We start from the raw sequence: 14673 nt of genomic DNA, 5'->3' as shown, positions 1-14673 counted from the left end.
CTATACTGATAAGAAAATTAAAAAATTTCACAAAAGGGCTATATACGCCTAGTAACAATATGAAAAGTGTGTTGTGATAAGGTAAAAACAAATAGACGCCATGTAGATGAGAGTGAGTATGCGAAGAACAGTTAAAAGGTATGAAAAAATAAACTGTGTGCATAAACAATGGAGGAAAGGACGGAATATTGTGTGTAGCAGGGACAGAAAATGACTGTTGTATCTGCACCAATATATACGTCGATAAGTCTAGTGTTGAGTGACAGACTGTCCTAGTGCAGTGCTCAACGAACAATAGACAGTGTATAAAAACAGTAGTTATTGATCCGTTCGGAGTCGAGTTAAACGAACCTAGCCCGGCGGGGACATGTAGTATGTGTGTTACGAAACATTTTCACGTGTTGAAAGACGCTCTGGCAGTGTACCAACCGTGGAGTGAGTGAAAATGTGTAGTACAATGTGCGTGTGACGAACCTTGAATACCAGTGTCACAATGCCACAAGAAACCTGTTATCACGCCAAACCATCCTGTGCATACCAGTGAAGCGACGGCTTACTGAACAATAATCGCTTTTAACAAGTTGCATCTTCTTCCACAGCTAGTAATCTGTGTCCTTAAAGGCAGTACACCGTTGTGGAATGTTTGTTTCATGCGCTACAACGGGGAGCCATGTGGAGAAGCCGAGACGAGTGCCGTGCCGCCAGCCAGCCGGTCGCGGTAAACCACTGCCACTCACCGACATCGGCGAATGGTTCGCCGCGGTTCGCGACTGCTTGGGCGCCACGTCAGCACGACGTCGCTGTTACTGAGAGCAGGTCGTCGAACCCAGCGGCCGTCGGCACGCGGCGTTCCAGACCACGCGACTCAACAATTGCTTCGCGCCGCCAGCTCCGTACAACATTGTTGTCATTCAAATGAACTACCAAATATGTGTTTAATGCACTAACATGAATAGGGTTTAGTGGACACGAAATGACGTGACAAACATTTGTTTTTTTTTTCTTGAGTTATTCAATACGGACCCAAAGTATTCATTGGTTCAGTGATATATAGATATAATATGTTTTCGTCATGTTAATGAAGTATACTCGCATGAATGCTAGACATTTTAAACCAATTGTCGCGAGTAAATGCAAGGACGATTCATGATACTACTGTAAAAATGTGTAATAAGTGACTTTCATTACAATCCAAAACACAAATATTATATGGGTAACAAAGAGACTAAAGGTTTAACACGCTCTCACAAATAGCCTTTGTTATATGTGAACATTGGATAGAATCTGAACCTTTTGTGATCAAACTGGGTATTAAAACAAACCAGACGAGATGACCATGGCTCCGGCGCAGTTTTCCCAGGTTTTCTGATCGCACGTAGCCCGAATGGGGGAGCCAGATAAATGTAATGACCCTGGGACTAGGTTTATGGTCACCTCGCAAAGTGTAAGAACAGTATAAAAAAGTGTAATTAAACCTACAGTGTAAAAGAACTAAAAAGTTTAAAGTGAATGTTCCAACCAAGGTAACAGACAATAACCAAACAGACGTTAGTGGCAGCATATTGCCGAACATTCTCAACGTTAGTCAATTGCTGCCAGGGGGCATTGTAACGTCTAGTAAGAAACAAAAACAACATATTATGTAGTAACGAGAAAATTATATGTATCATATTGTGTTATTGTATAAAATTATGTATTTTTTTTATTATTTATTTCTGAGAATATCTGCGTCGGCGAGTAATGAAACCGCCACAGACGATAAATGTCGAACAAAGATTAAAATAAGTAACTAGTATATAATACGTGACGAATAGCAATTTCTTTGTCTTCTTCATCTGGGAGTCGAACGAGTAAGATATCCTGTGTCGTAGTAGCGAACGCTAGTGTAGCATTCTTTTGTCGAGACTAAGCAATGTACGCCATTACGTGCGAATTCACAAAGGTCTGTAATCACTGAGATATTTAAAGGTTTTAATAGAGTTGTTTAAATGAAAACTTGTATTATTTATTGTTAAGCTTGCTTGCATATTATCCCATCCTGTTGAGACATTTTTCAGTTATATAAATATTATCTGTGGTGCTGAGCTGCGTGGAGAACGAAGAGCCGCTGCCGCGGCGTATTTAAACGACTTACAATATAGTCGAGCATACCGCAAGGATGCGGTAAAATAATAGTAAAATAATATTATTTCTTTTAGCTCCCAGACTGGCAGTGAAGATCAGCAGATTTTATGATGTGTTGCAGATTGACGCGGGCTGCTGATAGGATATAATTTACAGTGCAAATAATTTAATGTACCTTCAGAATCTGATAGGAATCTTGCTGTGCTCCGTTCTGATCTGGCAAACTTTATAGTGACAACGTATTTTTTAATGAGAGTCTCATGTTCTTGGGCTAGTCGTGGTATGAAATAGCATTTTAACGAGAAATAAAATCCACTGCGAACTTGTGTTTTTGAACGATCACACGGACTGTAACATCAGTGCTCATAACAAAGTAATTTCAACTTTTAATCACTATGAAGTAGGGAAGACATATTGAATCTTGGCATGAGTTGCAGTTACGAAAAATCGTTCCTTAAATTGTAGGCCAGATACAGAACAATAAGACTTCCATATATACATTTTATTCCGCTAAAGGGTAATGATGATAAAGAAAAGCAAAGCACAGCATTATTAACAGATATTTCGCGGCTCTTTTCGTATATGCGATAATAAAAAACGCGAAATAGTACAGGAAAAAAGTACATGCTAACATTCCAAGACGATCTGAGTAAATTCACAGTAGCAGTCCCTATTGACAAGCAAGACGCTGAAACTGTAGCAGAAGCATTTGTAGAAAATATAGTATTAAGGTATGGGATTCCATCAGTTTTGTTAACAGATCAAGGATCAAATTTTTTGAGTGATGTGTTTAAAAGTGTATGTAAATTGTTGAAGGTAAAACGTATAAATACTACAGCGTACCACCCTGAGTCAAATGGTGCTCTAGAAAGGAGCCATAGAACAATTGTAGAATATCTCAGACACTTTGTAACAGGAGATCAAAGTTCATGGGACAAATGGGTGCCGTATGCAATTTTTGTGTTCAACACTACACCACACAGTAGCACAGGTTATACACCATTCGAGTTAATGTACGGAAGAAAGGTTAACATACCAGGAGTACTGCAGCAAGAAACACCGCAGGTAAGTTACGATTATGATTCGTATGTAAATAAGTTAAGAGCACGAATGCAGGAAGCCCATAGAGTGGCTAGGGATTCTATTATAAGGAGTAAGGTAATCAGTAAAGGACAGTATGATTTGAAACAGAATCCAAAAGAATTTAATGTAGGAGACGAGGTGTTACTACACGACGAATCAGTGAGACGTGGAAGATCTCGGAAACTAGATTCGCAATGGAGAGGCCCATTTGAAGTGTTAAAAGTGGAAGGTCCTAACGTAGTCATAAGAGTTAAGAGAAATAAGGAAACAAAAGTACACGCCAACAGGCTGAAACAGTTCTTTTAAAATTTCAGGTATAGCATTCAAGTGGCAAGTGGTGCAACTCATCATAGTGGTAGCAACATACAGCTTCGTTGCATCAGGATACGAAACGAACGAATTCAAAGTAACCTCAATACCAAGTTCATCAGGACTGTATTACGATCACGTAGGACAAATAGAGATATACAGTACCACATGGAGAATAGTCACATATGTTAACTTAGATGTAATAACAGAAAGATTTCAAAAAGCAGAGAGGTACGGTAAGGCAGCGGTACGTGCCGTGACACATTGAAACAATTAAACGTTGGATTAATAGAATGTAGAGTATTAGATCAGCAAGTTACACATCACGTAGAAAAGATTACAGGGCTACAGCAACTCGTACAGCAACTCACAAAACACGAAACCAGAAGAAAGAGAGGAGTATTCAACTTCGTCGGACAGGTAAGTAAGATACTGTTCGGGACATTGGACGAAGCAGACGCAGCATACTATAAGGAAAGAATAGATGCTATGGAAAAGAACTCTGAAGGGTTGCTGAGGTTAACTAAGGAACTAGTGGCAGTGGTAAGGGCCACATTAGCAGGAGTAAACAGAACAGTCTATACATTAGAATCAAACGAACACATTCTAAGAACAGGCATGCAGAGACTAGAAAGGTTCATGAAGGAATACGTAAAGGAGACAGATATAGGTTTCAAACGAGTAGCAACTTTTGCCACTGTAACGGAACAAGTATTGCAATTAGCGGCAGTGTTTGGCCAAATCGAAGAAGAGTACGAGCAAATGATAAACGCCATTGTAAATGCTCAAAAGGGAATACTTCAGCCTCACATCATTAATCCAGTACAAATTGTGAAGTATCTAAGTTTAATCCGAGACGAATTAAAGGACGTGAAGTTTCCTGTTCCTCTCGCGGAGTCATCAGGCTACCTCTTGTTAAGAATAATCGATCTAGATGTTTTTATTTCCGGTAGCATACTAGGGTACGTAATTAATATCCCTTTAATAGACAATAATAATTTCAATTTGTACAGAGTTCTTCCATTACCAAAGGAGATTCCAAATATGAAAGGGAGGTACATATACATACAGCCAGAGAAAGAATTTCTACTGATAGATGAATCCAAAAGGCAGTACGCGAAACTTTCTGCGGATGATTTAAAATGTAAAGAATTGAGTAAGAACAAAAAACTGTGCAGGCAGTCATTCGCATTGCTATCGACATTCGACCATGAGGAATGCGAAGCCAAGTTATTACAACCGGTAAGAGAAATTCCGGAAGATTGTGTGCGAAAGATAGTCGCACTGAATCAGAGCCTTTGGACCCATCTAAACAGTAACGAATGGCTATATGTAGCTCCTAAGGAAGAAGGACTGACAGTGTTATGTGGAAAAGAACCCCCGAAGGATTTATTAATGAAAGGGGTAGGAAAGATAAGTTTTTATAGCAAATGTAAAGGGTATGGAACGAGAGTGTTCATACAAACAGATAGAGTAATTCATAGTAACGTAACAAAAAAGGATATAATACCTCAAATTAATTTAGAATTTGACTGTTGTGTAGTAAACGAAGAAAAGAAGAATGTATCAATGTTAACGTTAGATTTACCACTAGAGCAGGTAGTAACACAATTAGACGACTTGAAAGTCGCTGGGAAAAGGTTGGACGATGTCCAGCGGATGGCCGAAAGGCAGGAGGAGGAACTAAAATACTCCAGATACTTTACCCATTACTCAGTAACTACATACGTAGCTATAGCAATAGTCATTGTTATTGTAATAACATGTTTTTGTAAAAATTGTAAATGCTGTAAGGAATGTTTCAAAAGTTTATGGAAGTACTTTGACGATAGTAACTGTTGTGGAAAAGTATGTATAAGAAACACTATAGTAAATCAATATCCAGAGACTAGCTTAAGCAGAAGGCAAGCTAATAAAGACACAGAAGAGGTAGTAATATACGAAAGATGTGGGAAAAACCACGAAGATTCAGTTCTGTTCAGAAACAGGCGTTAAGTCAAATCAAAAGGTAAAATATATTAGAGGTGTCTTATGAAAAGGTGTAATCAATTTTAGTGTTTTGTCCATTTTGGAAACTGTATGTATTTGTTGAATGAAAATGGTATTTTGTATCAATGTTTAAAAATGTACCTTGATTGTAATTGTATCAATGACTGAAAAAGAAAAATGTACCTTGATGAATGTATGTTTGATAAATAATTGTTGTAGCAATGAATTGAAGAAGAAAAAAAAAGAAAGAGAAGAAAAGTGTATCTTGATAAATGTATGTATAAAATGATTGTCTCACAAAGAACTTAATGGAATCAAGTGTATATGAAAGAAAAAGAAACATATGAAGTGTTGATGTAACAAAGAAAATGTAATCAAATAAAATGAGAGAATCACAATTGACGGTACTCTGAGGAGTGACGCCAATTTCCCTGGCGGGGGAGGTGTTGTAACCGCAGGAACAAGCCAAGTCTAATTGCAGTACCTTAAGAATAGTACGTGGGACGAAGTTAAAATTGTAGCCTGGGACGCCAGGCGTGGCAGAAGGGCCAGCCGAGGCGGCACTCGAGCTGCAGGGCAGCTGGGTGCTTTGATAAGAAAGTAAACAGCCGGTAGATACAAACGAGGGTCTGTGCAGGGACTCATGATAAGCATTCAATTAAGAATATCAACAGTAAGCATTCCTGGCTAGAGAGAGAGGTCTGGGAGTGGAGAGAGAAACAAAGAGGGCCCTTGGTGGGGACCGCACTACGTCACGAGGAGCCAAATAAGGGCTCAGGACGCAGTGCGTGACCATATAGGGAGAGGCGCCTCTGCCCCTCCACTCAGCCTCTGAAGAACAATAGCAACAACAATGTTTTAACGCTACCAAATAAGGGCACGTTGTCTTCGATGCTACGTCAGGCCAAGCGCTGGCGGGGTCGGAGGGGAAACGTTAACAAAACCCGAGAGCACGCCGCTCTGGGCAGCTAAGTTTTGTGTGGTGAGGGCGAAGAGTTAGATAGCAGCAGCCAACTTGGGCTGGGGAACGGGCTGTAGGCAGGCAGCCGGAGATAGTCGCTGGAGAGCGTCAGGGCGTAGCCGCGGGACTCTAACGTAGGGTGTTAAGAAACGTTGCAGACCTTCTAGTAGGCAGTCGGAACGGTGGAGTCAGTCACCGTCTCTGTATTAGACTTGGCCTTCCTGTGAGTGCAACCACCGTCAGATAGGGCGATTTGTATTCACTTAGAATAAACTGCAATTTGTTAAAGTTATCACGACTTTAATTTCTATCACCTTCCTAGCCTTGTGAAAACCAGGGATTATTACATCTTAGCCAGATCAAAAGTCTCCCTCTCATTACGGTCAACCGGCTAAAATCCCATCCACGAACCGTGTCGCTCAATCCCTCGCAATACCCACGCTTGGGACGCGACATATTGCTACCTCGGGCAACCTATGGTGACCCTGTGAGTCTAGTTTTTCGAATCCGACGCAAAACTGACTGTTAATTAAAACGTTTAGAGGCTCTTGATGACGATGAAACACACAAATTGCGTCGCGATTCAATTCATCGTCCTCCAGCTGGCTTGTCTCCAGGGGCCTATTGCTACCTCTGGCACCTTATGGTCGTTCTCCTCTGAGTCTAGTTTTTCGAATCCGACGAAAAACTGACAGCTAATTGTAACGTTCAGAGCCTCTTAATGACGATGGAACACACAAATTCCGTTGCGATTCAATGCATCGTCCTCTAGCCCAAATGTCTCCAAGGGTATATTGCTGTGTCGGTCACCTCATGGTTGTTCCCCTGTGAGTCTAGTTTTTCGAATCCGACGCAAAAATGACATTTAATTGTAACGTTCCGACCCTGCTAACGACGATGGAACACACAAATTACGTCGCGATTCAATACATCGTCCTCCAGACGACTTGTCTCCAATGGTCTATTGCTGCCTCGTGCACCTTATGGTCGTTCTCCTGTGAGTCTAGTTTTAAGAATCCGACTCAAAACTGACAGTTAATCGTAACGTTCAGACCTCCTAATGACGATGTAACACACAAATTATGTCGAGATTCAATACATCGTCCTCCAGCCGGCTTGTCTCCAAGGGACTATTGCTACCTCGGGCAAAATATGGTCGTTCTCTTGTGAGTCTTGTTTTTCAAATCCGACTCGAAACTGACAGTAAATCGTAACGTTCAGAGTCTCTTAATGACGATGGAACACACAAATTGCGTCGCGATTCAATACATCGACCTCCAACCGACTTGTCTCCAAGGGTCTATTGCTGCCTCGGGCACCTTATGGTCGTTCTCCTGAGAGTCTAGTATTTGGAATCCGGAGCAAAACTGCCAATTAATTGTAACGTTCAGAGCCTCTTAATAACGATGGAACACACAAATTGCGTCGAGATTGAACACATCGCCCCCCGCCGATGTGTTTCCAAGGGTCTATTGCTGCCCCTAGCACATTATCGTCGTTCTCCTGTGAGTCTAGTTTTAAGAATCCGACGCAAAACTGACAGTTAGTTGTAACGTTCAGAGCCTGTTAATGACGATCGAACTCACAAATTGCGTCGAGATTCAATACATCGTCCTCCAGCCGGCTTGTCTCCAAGGGTCTATTGCTGCCTCGGGCACCTTATGTTCGTTCTCCTGTGAGTCATGTATTTCGAATCCGACGCAAAACTGACAGTTAATTGTAACGTTCTGAGCCTCTTAATGACCATGGAACACACAAATTGCGTCGCGATTCAATGCATCGTCCTCTAGCCCAACTGTCTCCAACGGTCTATTGCTGTGTCGGTCATCTCATGGTGGTTCTCCTGTGAGTCTAGTTTTTCGAATCCGACGCAAAACTGACAATTACTTGTAACGTTCAGAGCCTCTTAATGACCATGGAACACACAAATTGCGTCACGATTCAATGCATCGTCCTCTAGCCCAAACGTCTGCAACAGTCTATTGCTGTGTCGGTCATCTCATAGTGGTTCTCCTGTGAGTCTAGTTTTCCGAATCCGACGCAAAACTGACAATTAATTGTAACGCTCAGAGTGTCTTAATGACGATGGAACACACAAACTGCGTCGAGATTCAATACATCGTCCCACAGCCGTCGTGTCTCCAAGGGTCTATTGCGGCCTCTGGCACATTATCGTCGTACTCCTGTGAGTCTAGTTTTAAGAATCCGACGCAAAACTGATAGTTAATTGTAACGTTCAGAGCCTGTTAATGACGATGGAACACACAAATTGCGTCGAGATTCAATACATCGTCCTCCAGCTGACTTTTATCCAAGGGTCTATTGCTACCTCGGGTACCCTATGGTCGTTCTCCTGTGAGTCTAGTTTTTCGAATCCGACGCAAAACTGACAGTTAATTGTAACGTTCAGAACCTCTTAATGACGATGGAACACACAAATTGCGTCGCGATTCAATACATCGTCCTCCTAAAAAGTAATTAGGACCTGACAATATAGGTAGACTAGCAATCTTCTTGAGATTTGATACCATTTTACTGGCACCTGGCGCTGGAACGGTACCATAAGTGCCAGTAATATTCACCAATTGTTTGTAGACCAGTATTCGTCTGCGACGGCGATATCCAAAACGGCGACCCATTCTTGAATAATGCTATTCATATAATGAATGCGCGAAGTTGAATCAGCAGCTATTTATAGCTCAAGATACAAGCGCACGCTGCTTAGTCGCCTGTACAAACTCGCCCACAAGCGGGCCGGGGCACATGTTATTCTCCACAGGCAAACTCGCCCCCGTTCTTACTTAGTACCTTATGGTTCATTGTCACTTAATTGTAGGACTAGACGTAAGATTAATTCCGACGAAAAAATTTATATTTGGTCTAAAATAAGCGGTACATCTAATATGGAAGATTGTAAATTTGTTGGTGATTGTATGGTGTATTATCATTAATAAAAACTACACATTGATCTTACCAAAAGCCGAGAACCGATTTTATGCTTTTGTAGCACCACACCTCACTCAGTATCCTGCTCCCTGGCTCCCCTCAGGGGCCTATCACAGTAGATATGCTTATGTAACAGTTGCATGTGATTACGTCAGCGCTTGGCAGCGTTCCGCTCGCTGATAACTCTGAGCACCTTTGGCACCTTACCGTCGTTCTCCTGTGAGTCTAGTATTTCGAATCCGACGCAAAACTGACAGTTAATTGCAACGTTCAGAGCCTCTTAATGACAATGGAATACACAAATTGCGTCGAGATTCAATATATCGTCCTCCAGCCGACTTGTCTCCAAGGGTCTAATGCTACCTCGGGCACCCTTTGGTCGTTCTCCTGTGAGTATAGTTTTTCGAATCCGACGCAAAACTGACAGTTAATTGTAACGTTCAGAACCTCTCAATGAAGATGGAATACACAAATTGCGTCGAGATTCATGTCCTGGCAATAGATACTCACCTCAGCCGTTACTCTACCTTCTCGAACCTGCTGCCACCCTGACCCACATCCTGGCCGTAGTCGCTCACATCAGGACCTGCTCCATCTCGTTGTGCCTGCTGCCAACCTCGCCACAAGTCCTGGAAATCAGCGACTGTGCCACCTTCACACAACTGCTGCCACCCTACAAGGTTCTTGCAGTAGACACTCACATTGCCCACTGCCCCACCTGCACATGCCGGCTGCCACCCTAATCCAGGTCCTGGCAGTAGATGCTCACATCGGCTGCCGCACCACCTCTTCATGGCTACAGCCACCCTGACCCAGAACCTGTCGATAAGCACTCACATCGACAACCCACACAACCTCTTTGCACCTGCCGCCACCTTGGCCCAGGCCTGGCAGTAGACGCTCACATTGGCCACCGCTCCACTTCCCCAAATCTCCTGCCACACTGGCCCAAGTCCTTGAAATAGTCACTAACATCGGCTACCATGCCAGTTCCCCATACCACCTGCCACCCTGGCCCAGGTCGTGGCAATAGAAATTCACATCAGCCTCTGTTCCATCTCCTTGCTCCTGCTACCAACCTGGTCTGGGCCCTTGCAATAGACACTCACATCAGTCACCTCTCCACCACCTAGCACCTTCTGCTACCCTGACCCAGATGCTGGCAATAGATGCTCACATTGGCCACTGCTGCATATCCCCACACCTGCTGCCACCCTGGCCCAGGCCCTGGCGATTGACGCCCTTGCATTGGTCTCTCACATCTGTCATCACACAACCTCCCCACACCTGCTGCCACCCTAGCCCAGGTACTGACGATTGACACACATCGGCCACCAATCCACAACCTCGCCCCTACTACCACACTGGCCTAAGCCATGGCAATAGATGCTAACATCGGCGTCCACTCTACCTCCTCGCGCCTACTACCAACCTGGCTCATATCCTGGCAGTTGATGCTCACATCAGCCACCGCTCTACCTCGTCGTGCTTGCTGCCTACCCGGCATAGATTCCTGGTAATAGATGCTCACATAGGTACCCGTGCAACCTCCACACAACTGCTGCCACACTGCCGAGGTCCTCGCAATATATGCTGACATTGGCCACTGGTCCACCTGCAAGTGAAGGCTGCCAACCTGGCCGAGATCATCGACCTCCGTGCCACCTACTTGCTCCTGCTGCCACCCTGGCACAGTTGTAGAAGACAGGGGGTGATTTTTAGGAAATACGGTGCGAAATTGTGATTTGGTGTGTTTCAGTGCGCGATGCGCCAGCTTCACAGCAAACGGTGGACAAAGGCTGGACAGTGCACTATGCAGGTGACATAGTTTTGCAACGAGCGTCGGTATGTGTGTACGTGCACAGCAATCATCAGAACGCAGCATTAGCAGAATTACACAGGCGCGGGCCGCGTGTGGTGTGGGTGTGTTAGGCAAATCATCAAAAACTTTCTAACAGACACCCCACTGCGTACCCGAGATTCAACAGCGGTTTGCGCTATTTAAGGGCGCCAGCATTCGGTTCGATCGAATAGGCATCTGGTCGCTGTAACGTCGTCATCGTCAGTGACGCTGCCTCCGAAGACCGGCTGGCGGTGGGCATTGGCTGCTGCTCCACTGGCGACTCCCGGCGTTGTCACGAGCCGCAGCATCTGCAGGAGGCGAGCTGGGCCAGACCTCGTGCTGCTAACCTCCAACAGCCTGTGCAGCCGTGGACCGAGACCGGTGTCGCGTTCCACGGACTGCGTGCATCAACAAGGCTCCACCACAACACGTGTGGTGGGGCTGAGCCACCGGAAAATGTATTGGGAGAATCAACAAGAAAGAGAAAGATTGCTAAAAAAATGTTTCAAATGGCTCTGAGCACTATGGGTTCATCAGTCCCCTAGAACTTAGAACTACATAAACCTAACTAACCTAAGGACATCACATACTTTCATTCCCGAGGTCGCGCGGTTCCAGACTGTAGCACCTAGAGAAGAATTCTGCAAACACCCACCTTCTTTCACAAAGCCAACCCTTACAACCCTGAACATGTCTCCCACTCCGGTCATCCGATTACACAGGTCCTGGCAATAGACACTCACATCAACCACTGCTCCACCTCCTTGCACATTCTGCTACCCTCGCCCAAATCCTGGCTATAGACGCTCATATTTGCCACCAAGCCACCACCCCACACCTACTGCTTCCCTCAAATAGGTCCAGGCAATAGAAGCTCACGTTGGCCAACATACGACCTTCTTGCGCCTGCTGCCACCGTGGCTCAGGTCCTGGCAATTATCGCTCACATCAGCCTCCACACCACCTAACCGTGACTGCTGCCACACTGGCCCAGGTAATGGCAAGAGACAGTCACATCAGACACAGTGCCAACTCCTCACACACGCTGTCGCCCTAGCCCAGATCTTGGCAGTAAACACTTATATCAGCCACCGTTCCACTTCCTCTCATCTTATGCCGCCATGATCCATGTCCTGGCAATAGACGCTCAAATTGGCATCCACTCAAACTCTTCGTGGCTGCTTCCTCCATGGCTCAGGTCCTGACAATAGATGCTCACATCAGCCACCGCTTGACATCTTCGAGCCTGCTGCCATCCTGGTCCAGGTTCTGGCACTAGACGATCAAATCAACCTCTGTGCCACCTCTTAGCGCATACTGCCACCCTGGCCCAGGCCGTGGCAAATGACGGTATCATCTGCCACCACACCACCTCACCACCTCTCCACAACAGCCGGCACCCTGGTTCAGTCCCTAGCAGTAGATGCTCACATCTGCCACGTCGCCACCACCTTACACCTGCTGCTTCCCTCACCCTTGAGGCTGGCAATAGACGCTCACATCAGCCGCCACACCACACTCCCTCAACTGCTACCGCCGTGGCCCATGTCTTGGCAATAGACACTCAATTTGGCCCAAACCCGAACTCTATGCGCCGGCTTCCCCTGAGGCAATAGATGCTCACATCAGCCACTGCTCCACCTCGTTGTTCCTACTGCCAAACTGGCCCTGAGTCTTGGCAATAGACGCTCACATCGGCGACCATGCCATCTCAACACAACTTGTGTCACCCTGCCCAGTTACATGCAATAAACGCTCGCATTGGTCACTGCTCCACCTGCTTGTGCTGGCTGCCAGTCAAACCCAGGTCCTGGCAATAGACGCTCGCATCGGTCACCACTCCACCTCTTCATGCCACCTGCCAACCTGGCCCTGGTCTTGGCAATAGACGATCACATTGGCCGCTGCTACATCTCCCCACACCTGCTGCCCCCTGGCCAAGTCACTGGCAATGGTCGCTGACATCTGCCATCACTCACCTCCCCCTACCTGCTGCCACCCTGGCCCAGGTCCTGGCAGTAAACAGTAATATCAGCCACCTCTCCACCTCGCCACCCCTCCTGCCACACTTGCCCAGGTCCTGGCAACAAACCCTCACATCAGCCTCCACCTTACCTCCTCACGCCTGCTGCCCACCCTGTTCCAGATCCAGGCAGTGGACGCTCACATCGGCCACTGTGCCACCTCCACACAATTTGAAACATATCCTTCGAAAAATTAATTAATTACTGAGCTTATAATCCTCTAAATTATTTGATTTTCAAACATCTGGGCAAAACTAAATGTACTGAGTCATTAATCTCTTTACTTATTCGGATCAACACTAAACTGGCCCACAATATCTGTAGCGCAACGCAATCTGACTTTCAAAAATCGCTACAAATGAATGGCCCTGACTATCAGTAACCTGTACCTTTCATGAATCATTTACCTCACAAAACTCTTCGTTACTCGAACTGTTGCAAAACAGCGAGCGGCACTACTGCCAGCTAAGTAAAAGGTTCTAGCTTCTGAAGGCACTAACTATAACTACTGATAGACATAGTCAGCAAATGAACGATTTTGATAGAGAACAATCAATGTATGTACTTTAAGAATGTTCAAAATTCATAATATATATATGTCAGTTCGTGATATCCAGTATTCCAAATTTACTCTTTCTGGCAGACATATGTCCAGATCGTCCACTCTTAAAATTCTGCCATCTCTCTCCTCACATCCACTACTGCTGGTGGCACACATCCAACTGCGCAACGCTACGCACTGTTCACATTCCGCTGCCTAACACTACTATAGTAAATATTCCAACAACACAAACCAGCAACAGGCTGCACACAACACAGCCAGGGATTTTCATACAGAGAGCTATGTGGCGTTACCAACATAAAAACCTAACCTACATAGCCATCATGCTCCCCACAGAAAATGTTACAAATTGTTTTGAGCCGTGGCCAATAATGGTTTGATATAATTTTTCATAATTACAATAACAAAGATATCAAATGCACACACTTTTGATGCAATGTAGGTCAAAAGCAAGAATTGTTCTCATAAAGACAGTCCAGATCATTCATAACGATAGTAATTACAGTTTTCTTTTTTTCTGAATGTCTGAGCAGTAAAAGAAAATGCACACGTAAGTAGTTAATGTCCATGCAGTCTCGAAGATATAATGTTGTTCTTCCAACGGAAAGACAGTGCTCAATCATGACATGCACACAGGTAATGGGCCACAACAGAACAAACCCAAAACACAGTCATTCGAATTTTTGAAGAATATTGGATGGTAGGTCATCACAGAGCAGACCCACAGGAGTCCTGGTAGAGAGTATGGTAGTGGTGGGGGGTCATCAAAAGTGCAGACCCACTGCAGTCACTGTAGAGATGGTCAGCAGCCACCTGTTGCGGCTGTGCAGGT

The sequence above is a fragment of the Schistocerca serialis genome, chromosome 12 (genome assembly GCF_023864345.2).
Source record: "Schistocerca serialis cubense isolate TAMUIC-IGC-003099 chromosome 12, iqSchSeri2.2, whole genome shotgun sequence".
Classification (NCBI taxonomy): Eukaryota; Metazoa; Arthropoda; class Insecta; order Orthoptera; family Acrididae; genus Schistocerca; species Schistocerca serialis.
This window is presented reverse-complemented; position numbering follows the sequence as displayed.